Source organism: Equus caballus, chromosome 15, assembly GCF_041296265.1.
Source record: "Equus caballus isolate H_3958 breed thoroughbred chromosome 15, TB-T2T, whole genome shotgun sequence".
Classification (NCBI taxonomy): domain Eukaryota; kingdom Metazoa; phylum Chordata; class Mammalia; order Perissodactyla; family Equidae; genus Equus; species Equus caballus.
In genome coordinates this window covers 20,966,525-20,980,305 of record NC_091698.1, presented here as the reverse complement: position 1 = coordinate 20,980,305, position 13,781 = coordinate 20,966,525, and positions in this window count along the sequence as shown.

The following is a 13,781-nucleotide window of genomic DNA, read 5'->3' as shown; positions in this document are numbered from 1 at the left end:
CTCCTCAGTTGAGGGAAACAATAGAAAGAATAAACAAATGGGACTTCATCAGACTAAAGAGCTTCTTCAAGGCAAGGGGAAACAGGATTGAAACAAAAAACAGCTCACTAATTGGGAAAAAATATTTATAAGCCACTTATCCGACAAAGGGTTAATCTCCATAATATACAAAGAACTCACAGTGCTTAACAACAAAAAAACAAACAACCCGATCAAAAAATGGGCAGAGGACATGAACAGACATTTCTCAAAAGAAGATATGAATATGGCCAATAGACACATGAAAAGATGTTCATCATCGCTAATCATCAGGGAAATGCAAATCAAAACTACACTAAGATATCACCTTACCCCCGTTAGATTGGCAAAAACATCCAAAACCAAGAACGACAAATGTTGGAGAGGTTGTGGAGAAAGAGGAACCCTCATACACTGTTGGTGGGAATGCAAACTGGTACAGCCACTATGGAAAACAGTATGGAGATTTCTCAAAAAGTTAAAAATAGAAATACCCTATGACCCAGCCATCCCATTACTGGGTATCTATCCTAAGAACCTGATATCAGATATCTCAAGAGTCCATTGCACCCCTATGTTCATCGCAGCATTATTTACAATAGCCAAGACGTGGAACCAGCCTACATGCCCAGAAACTGATGACTGGATAAAGAAGATGTGGTATATATACACAATGGAATACTACTCAGCCATAAAAAAAAGATGAAATTGGCCCATTCACAACAACGTGGATGGACCTCGAGGGCATTATGTTAAGCGAAATAAGTCAGTCAGAGAAAGACGATCTCTATATGACTCCACTCATAGGTGGAAATTAGTATATTGAGAAGGAGATCTGATCGGTGGTTACCAGGGAAAAGGGGGGGTGGGGGGAGGGTACGGAGGGGGAAGTGGTGTACCCACAACATGACTAACAAAAATGTACAACTGAAATCTCACAAGGTTGTAATCTATCATAACATTAATAAAAAAAAAAAATCAACAGCAGGAGATAAAAACAAAACAAAAAAAAGATATATGCATCCCTGTGTTCATTGCAGCATTATTCATAATATCCAAGACATGGAAACAACCTAAGTGTCCATTGAGAGATGATTGGATAAAGAAGATCTGATACACACACTCACACACACACACACACACACACACACACACGCACACACTGGAACACTACTCAGCCATAAAAAAGATGAAATCTTGCCATTTGTGACAACACGGATGGACCCTGAGGGTATGATGTTCAGCAAAATAAGTCAGATGGAGAAAGGTAAATACAGTGTGATTTCACTCATATATAGTAGATAAAAAATAACAACAATAACTACAACAAACAAACGTAGACACAGAGAACAAATTAGTGGTTACCAGAGGGGAAGAGGAGTAGGCAGAGGGCAAAAGGCTTAAAGGGCGACAATTGTATGATGACAAATGGAAACTAGACTGTCAGTGGTGAACATGATGTAGTATACACAGAAGTCGAAATCTAATGATGTACACCTGAAATTTACATGTTATGGACTGATGTTACCTCAAAAAACCCACAAATATGTAACACAAATATAATTTATACTAACAGCCCTTCAGGGTTCTTGTGGTTACTGTTTGAATTATACAAAGTTTCCATCCAATTAATTTTAACCCATTTGTGTTCTTATATTTGAAGTGCTTCTCTTTAGAGAGAATACAGTTGGGTATTATATTTTATCTATACTCATAATTTTTGCCTTTTAATTGGTATTCTTAGGTTTATTTACACTTAAAGGAATTATTCACATGGTTGGATTTATGACTACCACTTTACTATTTTTCCTGTGTTCCATCTGTTTTTTGTTACTTTTTCTGCTTTCTTGCCTTACTTCAGTTAATGCATTTTTTTAATTTCATTTTAATTTATCTATTGGCATTTTAGTTATACTTTTGCATTATTCCTTTAGAAGTTATTCTAAGGAATACTATACACAGCTTTCAATGTTTACACTGTGCTTAAAATTATTATATCATTTCACATAAAGTGGAGAAAATGTTATGATATCTTTGTACACTGTTCTGCCCTCCATTATTTTTGATGAGAAATTATTATCCATATGACTGTTTTCCTACATGTAATGTGGTGGTTATTTTCTGGCTACTTTCAATGTTCTCTCTTTACTTTGCTGAGCTTCTTCAACCTATAAACTTATGTCTTTCAATAAATTTGGGGAATTTTGGAAAATTATTCAAATATTTTGTTTCTGCCCTGTTTTCTCTACCTTTTTATTCTGGGATCTTAATTACACTTGTTAGACATTTTGGTATTGTCTCCCAGGTCCTAAGGCACTGCTTCTTTTTTAAAACTTTTTTCTCCCTGCTCTTCAAGTTGGTAATTTCTATTAATCTATTTTCAGGTTCAGTCCCTTTTTTCTGTCCTGTTGAATCTTCTATTAATTACTTTCAGTAAATTTTCAAAATTTCAGCTTTTGTGTTTTACAGTGCTAAACTTTCATGTGGTGCTTTTTAATATTTTCCCTTCCATTCTGAGATTTACCCTTTGTTTTTTTGTTTATAAGTAGGTTTTTAATAATTACAACAGATGAATTAAAAATTCATCTCTGACAAATTCAGCATCTCTCTCGTCTCAGAGTTGGTTTTCATCGACAGCCTTTTCTCGCAAGTATGGATCATGTGTTGCTGTTTCCTTGTAGATTTAGTAATTTGGGATTATATGCTGAAGATTTTGAACGTCATGTTGTGGAAATTCTGGGTTCTACCGTATTCCTCCAGAGAGTGCGGATTGCTGCACTTAGCTGACAGTTAACTTGGCTGAACTGAAACTTTCAACTCTGTGGTAGAGAGAAGCTGAAGTATTCTCTTAGCTTTGGCGTCGCTGTTGGAAGTTTGCCCCATGCATGTATAGTCTAAATTTTAGGAAAAGTTTATGTGCGGAATTTAGGTTTCCCCATCTGTGGTTTTCTCATTCCGACATTCCTCCCACCCTTCACGTTCCAGCTACTGTGATCGCAGCAAATTCTGTCTTTGGGCTCTTCAAGCCGGTAAGATCAAGTATGTCTATCCCAGCTGAGGCCAGGCACATGTGGAAGGCTGGGGTATGCCCTTAAGGCCAAATGCTATAAAATTGGGGAAACTCACTCGATGGCATTCTTCTCCCAAGTGTAGAGTGCCCTTCAATTTTTGCCTAGTTTTGGTCATTCTCAAATTTATAGTTGTTTTCCAAGAAATGATTTGTTTGGTAAGAATTACTTAACTATGAATGAAGTAGAATCATGTTAATATTAACTTTTGGTCTTCTCTTTGTTTAGTTTATATTTAGTTCTTATGATAGTTAAGGCTTATTGCTTGGTGGCTATGAGCTGTCAGACTACTTGGGTTCAAATATTAGCTCTTTCACTAATTACATGATCTCTTTGTTTCTCATTTAGGAAATGAAAATAGTAATGATAGTACCAATCTCACAGGATTATGAGCATTAAATAAGACACTATGTGTAAAGTAGATAGGATAGTGACTGGTACCTAACAAATATTTAGATGTTAGCTACTATAAACATAATTAGCATTCTTTTATTAAATTGTGGATTACATAAGCTCTACCTCTGGAATTCAGGTCACTGAGATCCACAAAGACCTTTCACTGGTCCATTTTATAATCAAATCTTATACCATTCCCAATTTACAACCTTCTTTTGAAGAAGTAAAGACAACATGTAAACACATAAATGTGCTTAGGGACACCTGCCTTCGGGAAATGACTGAATTTTGGCTAACCAGAAGCGAATTATTAAAACTTCACGGAGTCCTCCCCCTCTGGCCAGTTATTTTACGTGGCTGACTAAACTCTGCTTTTGCTCTCTAGCTGCGTAGACAGAAGATGTGAGCATGGATGGGGACCTTATTGATTTAGGATCCTTTAATCACAAGAGCAGGCTTATGTGCCCACATCTGGCCCCATGACATTCTGCCATCCTGTTTTCACTTTCGAAAGTCAGTGTTAGAGCTAGTGGTGAACTATTAAAAATTACTTAAAAATAGTTTAATGGTTTTGAAACTGACTTTTCCAACTCAAAAACAAATTAAAAATCAATCAACTAATGAATCCCCTTTTTCTCTTTATTTGGACTACCTCCAACTGCCAATTTGCAGGGGGCCTATTTTTGCAAACACGTTAATAGAACATACTGACTGGAGAGGAGAAAGTAAGTCTGTCTTCTTTTTTCATCTTTTGCAGCTGCCTCTAGCTGCAGATCCAGAGCTTTTAAAATTTAGGGGTATTATGGAAATTATAGAACTTGTGAAGGGGTGCCTCAGGAAAAAAAGTTATAAACTTCACAAGATTCATGAATCACAGGCGAAATTTATTCAGAGTAGAAACTTCCATGATTTCCAGACATCACATCAACAGTGCTTCCTTTGCAGAGACATTCTAGCCTAAAATCCATACCATTGCTGAAATCATATGATGTTGCCATCATTTTTCCTGCACTTTATTCATATAATTTATATTGCGTCCCCAGGCAAAGATCATTGGGGTTTTTCAAATGTTGGTAAAGAATTTTTACATGTTGTCATCTTATAAACATAAATTAACAATAATAATTGTAATAATGATAGTGTTCTACTACAAAGCAGATATTTACAGCAAAGCATTAAAAATAACTTAAAAGCGGGACAGCCTTGTGGTACAGCAGTTCAGTTCGCACATTCTGTTTCTGTGGCCTGGGGTTCGCCGGTTCGGATCCTGGGCGTGGACATGGCACTGCTTGGCAAGCCATGCTGTGGCAGGCATCCCACATATAAAGTAGAGGAAGATGGGCATGGATGTTAGCTCAGGGCCAGTCTTCCTCAGCACAAAGAGGGGGATTAGCAGCAGATGTTAGCTCAGGGCTAATATTCCTCAAAAAAAAAAAAAGTAATTTAACAGAAAGCATCAATATTTAGCATGAAGCAATACTTAGCAAAATATTATAGAAGTTACTAGTGCCTCGGGCTATAATATTTTATTCAGTTCCACAAGTTTTAAAGCTTTTTTTTCCAGTAACAACTGGAAAATGTTGTTGAATCCGTTTTTCCCGTTTCTATTGCTTTCCCTTTATATATATGAGGATTGATGAATGAAACTTTCATGCATTTGTAACTGAATATTTATACCCAATTTTTAAAAAGTTTTTTCTCAAATAATTGTAGCTAAACTTCTCTTGAACTAAATTAAAAAGCAAGATGCAAATTGTATGTATATTGTGGTTGCAATTATGTAAAAATATGACTACGTATGAATAAAAGACTGGAAGGGAATATGCAGAAATTACTTTAATTATATAAGTATGATGGAAATTATAGGAGTTTCCCCACACACACACCATTTAAATTTTATGTAATATTATGTTATTATTTTTACAATAATGTTTTATTTTTTTCAGGTTTCTCCACTGACAAATGCAAGTCTGTCAGCTTAAAAATACATTTGGTGATTTTTAAATTAAATCATTTTCTTCTGCTTTTTAGAAATTCCTGCTCCTACTTTCCCTATCCACTCCTCTTGCAGTAAATTCCTTCACTTATTCATTGAACTGAAGTTTGTTGAACACCTAAAATACACCAGGCCATTTGGATGCAGTAGCCACAACGACACGTCACATCAATTGATTTTCCCCTCAAATCCTCACTGCCTGCTGACTCTCAGGAAATGCTCCAAGTATGCCATTTCTGATGACCATTCTAGCTCCCTTCTACTCACTACCAAGTTTTTTATAAGAACAATCTCCAAAGCAGATTCATGTGATGAAAACATAATCCCTGACCTCTTTCGATCTGCCCCCCTTTGGTGGACCACACAGCACTGTTATCTTTGCTCCCCATGGACAATCTGCTTTTCAAGCTCGGTGACATTTTCTCATTCCCCATCATTTCTCATTACAGCAAGGCATTTAACAGACTTGACCAGCTGCTTCCTTTTAAACCTCTTCTCCTCCATTCTTTCTGCCACTCCAAAGTCCACTTCTCTCATTTGAATGATCACTATCCTTTCTTTATCCCTCTTCCTTTTCCTTTACTTAGCTCCTACTTTCGAATTCCTTCTTCCTCAAAATTCTCTGATTTTTTTTCTCACTCAATCCAACCTCTCTCAATGATTTCACCTGCTGGGACAGTGCTTACAATAATCCTTACAGAAATAATTATAATAGCTAAATTTTGTTGAGGGCTCAATACATGCCAGATTCTGTACTACTAAGTGTGGGTTTGATTTCCATGATTTCACTCTATCTCGACAATAACCATAAAAGTTATAAATCCTTACTGTCTTTTTGTTTTTGGAAAGTGGTTCTGATCATTAAGGGGTTAAGACATTTTCCTTGAACGGTACTATTGTGAGCAGAGGAACTGGGCTCCCACTCCTCCCGAGTCTGAGTGCAGAGACCATGTTCTTAATTGCTGGGCTGTGTCGCTGCTCAGGCCTCTCGGGTAACTCCCAAATCTGTCCTGGCCTCTCTAGTTAATTCATTTCCCATTGTTCCTGTCCCACCCAAGTGTCTGCCAGCCCTTTCCACAAAAATCACGCACTAGGACCTTCAACAAAACACTTAAGATGACAAATGTTATTCCCCTAAAGTACTTACTTCTCTGATTTCTCCACTTATCTCAGTGCCATCATGGCTGTCATTCGTATTCACTGGTCTTCATCTCTGGTTTTTGCTTCTCTTCTGTCACCCACGTCAACAAAGCCACCAAGATTCATTGATTTTTTTATCTTCGAAACCTCTGTCAATTTACAAAAAAGAACACATGCAAACACATATACAGCAGCAAAAACTATCGAGTAAAGAATTTTTTAAGATAAAGAATTAAGAAATCATACACACAAATAAATGATAGTTATCTTTCTTATCAATAAATGTAGATGGAATAAAGTTATCAACTGAAAGAAAAAAACTTTCAAACTGTATCAGAAAACAAAATCAAAGTGTGTGTGAGTATGTGCATGTGAAAGCTGTATCTAAAATAAAATTACTTAGAAAGAATAAAAATAAGAGTGTAAAAAATGTATCAGACAAACAAATGAAAAGCCAGCAGGAATTATTTATTCAAGGCAAAAATGCAAGGCAAAAGTTGAAACAAAACAGAAAGCATACTTCATAATAAGAAAATGTATAACCCTCAGCGATAAATAATGATAAAGTGGATAACCTCTACACACAGTCCTCTGACTCATTTGGATTTTTATGACTACATGAGGAGGCCATTAGCTGAGATTTTTACCTGCCCTGACTCCAGTTTCCTTTGTCTCCAATGCGACTTTACATAATCACATGAAATGTTTTTTAAAATGACCTCTTCCCTTGAAAGCAGGAGAACACAACGGCTGTGAGAACAGGCTCTCAAGCCAGGGGCCTGTGTTCAGATTCCAGCTCTGCTTCTTAGTATGTCTGTGATCTTGGGCAAGTCTCTTAACCCGCCTGTGCCTCGGTCTCCTCACAGATAAACTGTGGCTAGCAGTTGTATTAACTTACCAGGGGCTTACAAAAAATTAATTAATGAATATTTGTAAAGTGCTTAGAGTAGTTCTATATAGATATATATAGTAAGCTAGAAATACTTGTTCCTGTCAAATAAATAGGTACACTTCTCTGTACGCTTCTGGGATTATTTCTTGACCACAGGATAAAATATTATTTCATCCAACCTGAAACTTAAGTTCTTTATTTTTCAGAGTGTGGTCTATCTTTCCAGCAGTGTAGCCCAATACTCTTTGATCTCACTCTAAATGCTGCTGAATCAGATGACTGACCCAGTAGACTGGGCCACTATCTGCCCCCATGTGTTTACATTCTGTGCGGTCCTTCAGACTGAAATGCCACCACATTGTCTCTGCCCAGACATTCTTCAAGCCCTGGTTAGGTGCCCTTTCCATCTGAAAGTCATTCTTTGATCATTCCAGTCTGAGATGATCCAGCTCTTCTTGTAAATCTTACCACTTTTTGTTACCATCCTATGAGACTTACCGAATAAGTGAGAAGAATGTCACATTTTTATTTCCCTAGATTTTAAGCTCAATGAGTAAGGTAGGGTGTGCTTATTAATTCTTTGTTCACTGAATCTGATACATGTTTAAATTACTTGGTGTTCAGAAACATAGTTGGAATTAATGAAAGAAAAGATTTTTGCCTTTTCTAAAATAGAAAATGCACATTTTGAAGTTAAATAAGTTTTGAAGCACCAATCAAATAACACAACTCAATTTTCAGCAGTCACATGTCCTCATTTGTTATTTAGGAAAGTTTCGTAATAGTGTGTCTCAGATTTTCCTCTTTTACTTTTCAGAGGCCAAAACGATGCGTCTTTCTGCTTTATGTGACAGCATAGGGAAAGGGTCCAAGCAAGAGGTCTGAGAAACTTTGAATCCTGTCTCTACCACTGGTAGCTCTCTGAACTCAAGTGTTACAAAACTTATCTGAGCCTGTTTATTCACATGTAAAATAAGGTAATACCACCTTCCGCGCAAGATTAAGGTCAAGATTCAATAAAACTTCCATGACGCATTTGGCCCATAGTAGGAATGCAAGAAAAGATGGATAATAATAATAGTTGTAACAATAATTTTTCTTATAGGTTCTGTTGTATCACTTTTTAATTTCATTTTATTGTATTTGGATTTTTACATTACCAAAGGCATGGTTTATCTTCTCTATATTAACAGTAAAGCTGTGGGGCTAATATAACCGTGCCTACTTTCACTGCAGACTCTTTACATATAACATCTTCCTGTAAAGGTGATCACATTTTGGGAGTTTTCACTTACTCCATTCATCTTCTTAATTGTCTAGAGCATCACATACCAAAAATTTATTTCTTCTCACGCTAATAATATTCTCCTCCTGTAAATATCCTTAAATGTTCTATAGGAACATCCACCTGGTCAGGAGATTGGCATCTGATAACACAGACAGCTTATAAAACGATGCGTGTTTGCGTCGTCCACGACTAATGCGCGCTGCTGCACTAAAACCTCGGAAGTCATTCATCAAAGGGATAACTTTTGAAACGCTCTCTTTCTCCCTTTCACACCACACTCTGCTCCTTTCCTATCTCTTTCTCTCTATGCTTATTTTCTCTCTCCCTATTCACCTCCTTTCTCTGCTTCCATTCAAATTGGTGGCCATGACCGACTAATCTGATCTCTTATGAAAACTTCCAACCTCTAGTCAGGGCCACTTTTACGAGAGTTGCTTTTTGTCTCAAACAGTTGCAGTTTAAATTATTCTGTGGGAAGCGAACAGTTACAATTTCCATAGTCAATACACCTGTTGAGAGATTTCCGCATCTCTCAGTCACCTCATCTGACTCTTTTGGTGTCCTCACATCTACTCAGGTTCTGTGGAGGCACAAAAGCATGATGGGAAGACTGTGGGCTTTCGACTCAAGCAGACCCAGGTCACATTTGAGCTCTGCTATTTGCTTGCTTTCTCTCTTCAACTTTCCCTATTGGATGCCTGTATAAGGAATCTACTCATCTGTAAAATGGGGATGAAAGGATTAGAAGCAATGAATGTGCAGCACTCAGCTCTGGGCCGAGCATATGCAGGGGCCTCAGTCATGGAGGGGCCTCAGTCATGGAGGGGCCTCAGTCATGGAAGGGCCTCAGTGATGCAGGGGCCTCAGTGATGCAGGGGCCTCAGTCATGGAGGGGCTCACCAGCACTACACTGTGTTAGGCAGCAGAGAGCTGAAATAAGCTGCAGAAATCTATCATGGAAAACAAATCACCTTTAACAACTCTGTTTCCATGATAAAGCACATTTTGAGTCATAAACAATTAATTTATGAATATGCATTGGGAACACAATTAAACTAACAGGAGCTGGAGAGTAGTAGGGCCTAATCTGTGAGCTGTGTGCAAATAATAGATGTGATACAAGGAAAACTCTTAACTTTCTTATCATTCTGCTTAATTTTGAGAATAATTTCAGTAACTGATGCAGCTGTAGGAATAAAGTTGGCTATTGAAGTAAAAAGATTACTTTTTCACTTAGCTTTCCCTAAGGAAAACGAGAGAGCTGCTCTTGGTAAACATTTACTAGTGGGTCTTTGGACTCAGGAGTATGAAGATACATTAAATTACTCAGGGCTTATCCTTTAGTAGGAAAAAAAATATGAAATGTTGATTGTTCACACTCAGAAGACTGGGTATTTTTGATAGTGGAAGACACCTTGTCCAAATGACTTTTCACAGAAATTTTTATGACATCATAAATCTTGGCATTTACATTTATGGGCTTACGAAACCAAAAGATGTTTATACCTACTCATTGACATAAAAGCAAGTCAACACACTGACTGAAATGAGAACAAGAGATATATTTTGTCATAAGCAAAGGAAAACTACAAATGAGATAAATGTAGAGTGTTCGGTAAATGGCAAAGCAGCATATTCCTTCATTCTCAAATTTAACAGAATATTTATCCAGTGAAGTCCTACGAAGTCCGGGACACTGTCCTGGGAACTCCGTGAACAAGACAGATAAGTCCCTTGTCCTATAGAGCTTACCACTGAGGGAGAAGGGCAGATAACTACTCGTACAATTGGCACACAGCAGTTAAACTTTACTCAGAGAAATTATTTGTTCTGCTAGCATAAGAAAGGGCAATCAATCCAGAAATTGGAAGATTGTTAAGGTTAGAGGAGGCAACCCACTGGATGTCCACATGTGCTGACACATCAGAGACTCGAAAAGGCTTCCAACAAAACTTAAAGGTAGAAACAGCTTGTTCAGAATCCCCGACATCCCTCCTCCTTGTCTACCTCAGGCAGGCGCTCCAGGAGTGCCTCCGTGCTCCACCTGCAAGTGCTCAGCAAAACTCCGCCTTGGAGCCTTTCTACCCAATCATGTGAGAAGGAGCGTTTGTAATAAGCATGAGGGTGGTCTAAATTTTCACTGAATAAAATTCCTAAGTGAGGATGTGGTGAGTGTGGAATTTTACAAGACAATTGCTAGACATGACAAGATTGAGTAAGGACCCCTATTGGCAGTTGCTGCCTAGTCCTCAGTGAAGTATTTACTGTTTATGGATGAGTAAATCTAACAAAAAGTACATCAGCAAGATTCAGCTTCCCATCACTAAACATTTTTCTACAACACAAAAGGGAAAATATACTCAGGTAAAACTACAGGTGTAAAGATTCCCATTTCTTGGCTAACGAGCATCAACATAAGTACAAAATGTATGGCTGGACAGTGCATTTCTTAAGCAGAAGCAAAAGTTGACCTCAGAAATCAAAAAACTCCCCTCTTGAACAGTCCTTCCATGGTCAACTTCCCAGTCTGCCAGCTTTTACTCCCTTCTCACACCTTTTCTTCAAAGCCCCACTTCCCCAGGGAACCACACAGGGCAGCAACTCACCTGGATCCCACCATGTGGGGAGAGTCCTGTTCTCCACCTCAGGAGAGGTGGGCAGCCCATCAACACACACATGGTAAAAATCCTCCCGGTGCCCATGCCAATACTGGGGTTTCACTTAGCGATTAAGATTAGTCTATGTTCTCATTAAGGGAAGCAGTTGGATTACACTTTAATTCGTTCGAAACCCATGCTTATTTTTTGGTGGCAGAATCATTATAAAACTCTAAATTTTGGTAAAACTAATCAACATGACTCTCAGCAGCCTAGGGTGGCAATTATTCTAATCACACTGCCTTGGAGAAAGTTTGTACTATTTGCTTTGACCTAAACGTGTAGTTGAATGAATGACTCTTAAAATAGTTAATTATATAGCCAAGGCCTAATATAGTGGTATTCAGTTATCGGAAATGTCCAAATTATAGAAGACACAACAATTTAGGTGCAGATATAGGGCAACTCAACGGAGAAATAGAAATTATTATGCCCAAAAATACTTAATCTCCCGAATGTTGTTTGTCGTTAACAAGATCTGCTCCTGCTCTTGGGGACCTTACCTGCAAAGGCAGTGAAACGAACTAATCCATATGCTGCACATTCATTAAAACCAGGCAGGGTCATGCAATTACAAATTAAATTGGTACATCTGGAAAAAGAATTGTGGGATTTACAGGTTTTTGTAATTTTTCCTTATCATAAAATAATGGAAATTGTGGTTCTGATTTTTATTTGATTAAAGGAATCATTTCATTGTTCTAATTGGAAAGGTATGTCAAACTTTTGGAATATGGACATATGGATCAGCTTTGCTAATGGTCTGTTAATTTGGCATTGCTAACAGTCTGCTTTTTCCCCAGTGTACATATTTTTAGTTAGTCAGAAAGTATGTAGTTGAGCAATTTTTCTTTAATTTCCCCTTTTTCTTCCAGAGGGCTTTTTTACTTACAAAGTATTGAGGATCTTTATTGCTTTTATGTCTATCTGAATTTTCTCAAGTAACACAATTTTAACGTGCTATTTGGATAAAGACATTTTAGAATCCCCCTAGAATCCTTCGGTTTGGAAAACAGCCTATAGACATGATTTGCCGGAGGCAAGCTAACGTTACAGATTAAAAGTCGACACTGAAACAATAGAAAAGAAATCACAGTTTCTACAAATCAAAAAGGAAAGGTATTTTTATCTTTTTTCATGGAGGCTGAAAGACCTATTTAGAACTTTGAAATGAGAGCACACCATCGCAAGCCTGTAAGCTATCTCTCTCCACCCATTCATTGGAGCCTCTGCTTGCAGCACGTCCTGAGTACAGGTATATGCGAGGAGCTTACAGAAGTCCCTCCGTGGTGGTGGATTGGCTGGCTCCTGCTAAGGAACTGTAGTGGTGGTCCAGGAAAACGAGGAATAAAGAAAACAAAATAACCATGTCTCCAAAATGGACATGTAGCAAACTCTTACTGTTGGAAAGTACTTCCTGCAGCCTCCTTTTTAGAGTGGATTTCCTGCTAATTTATAAACGAACTTGGAGAAAGCAAAATCCAGTGCTGCCAACAATAAAAAAATGCATTCAGAAACTCCCCAATAATTTCTCAGGCAGTAAAAGTTTTAGTGGTTGCTAAAACTGCTTTGTATTGCACCACCATTGATTTCATATTAGTCACTGGGGAAGCATGGAAGTGAATTCACACCGGACTTGCCTTACCTACACACATTGAAGAGCCGTTTGCTTGGCTTGCATTCAAATCAAACTAGTTCAATATAATCTCATTTCCAAATTGAGGTACATCTCTCCACTTTTTTTGCATTGTCCGCAGAGGTTAACATTTTAAATGCATTGCTTTAATAAATACTCATCTCTATGTGTTTCTTACTGATATTGAAGATTCTGTTCATAAAAGATCCATGTAATGGCCATAGAAGTCAGAAATCTACACTCATACAGAAACATGTGCTTTCTCCAGGAGAAATACTTGATTTTACCTTTGGAGTTCTCAACTTAGGTAGACCAAAAAGTAAAATACACTTATGGTTTTAAATCAAAGTAAATAAAGCCTGAGCAAATTCAAGCCATCTTTGTAACTTGAGCAATATTTTCATAATTGAGCAACATCATTAACCTAAGACCTAAAAACAAGGTTAATTCTATCAGGATGTGGCTGATCACATCTGCCTACATGTTGATGTCTGTGACTAGGGGGAGAGGGTAGAGGGAGGAGGCAAGGGGAGGAGAATCAGAGAGCCTGCTCCAAAGTCTTTCCTTGACCAGCCTTTACAGACACTACCTCCCCATCCTAACTTCCCTAAAATGCCCATTATTGAAGTCAAAATAGCAAACTCTATTTTTTTATTGAATAATGATGTCAAATTATTTATTTGCCATAAA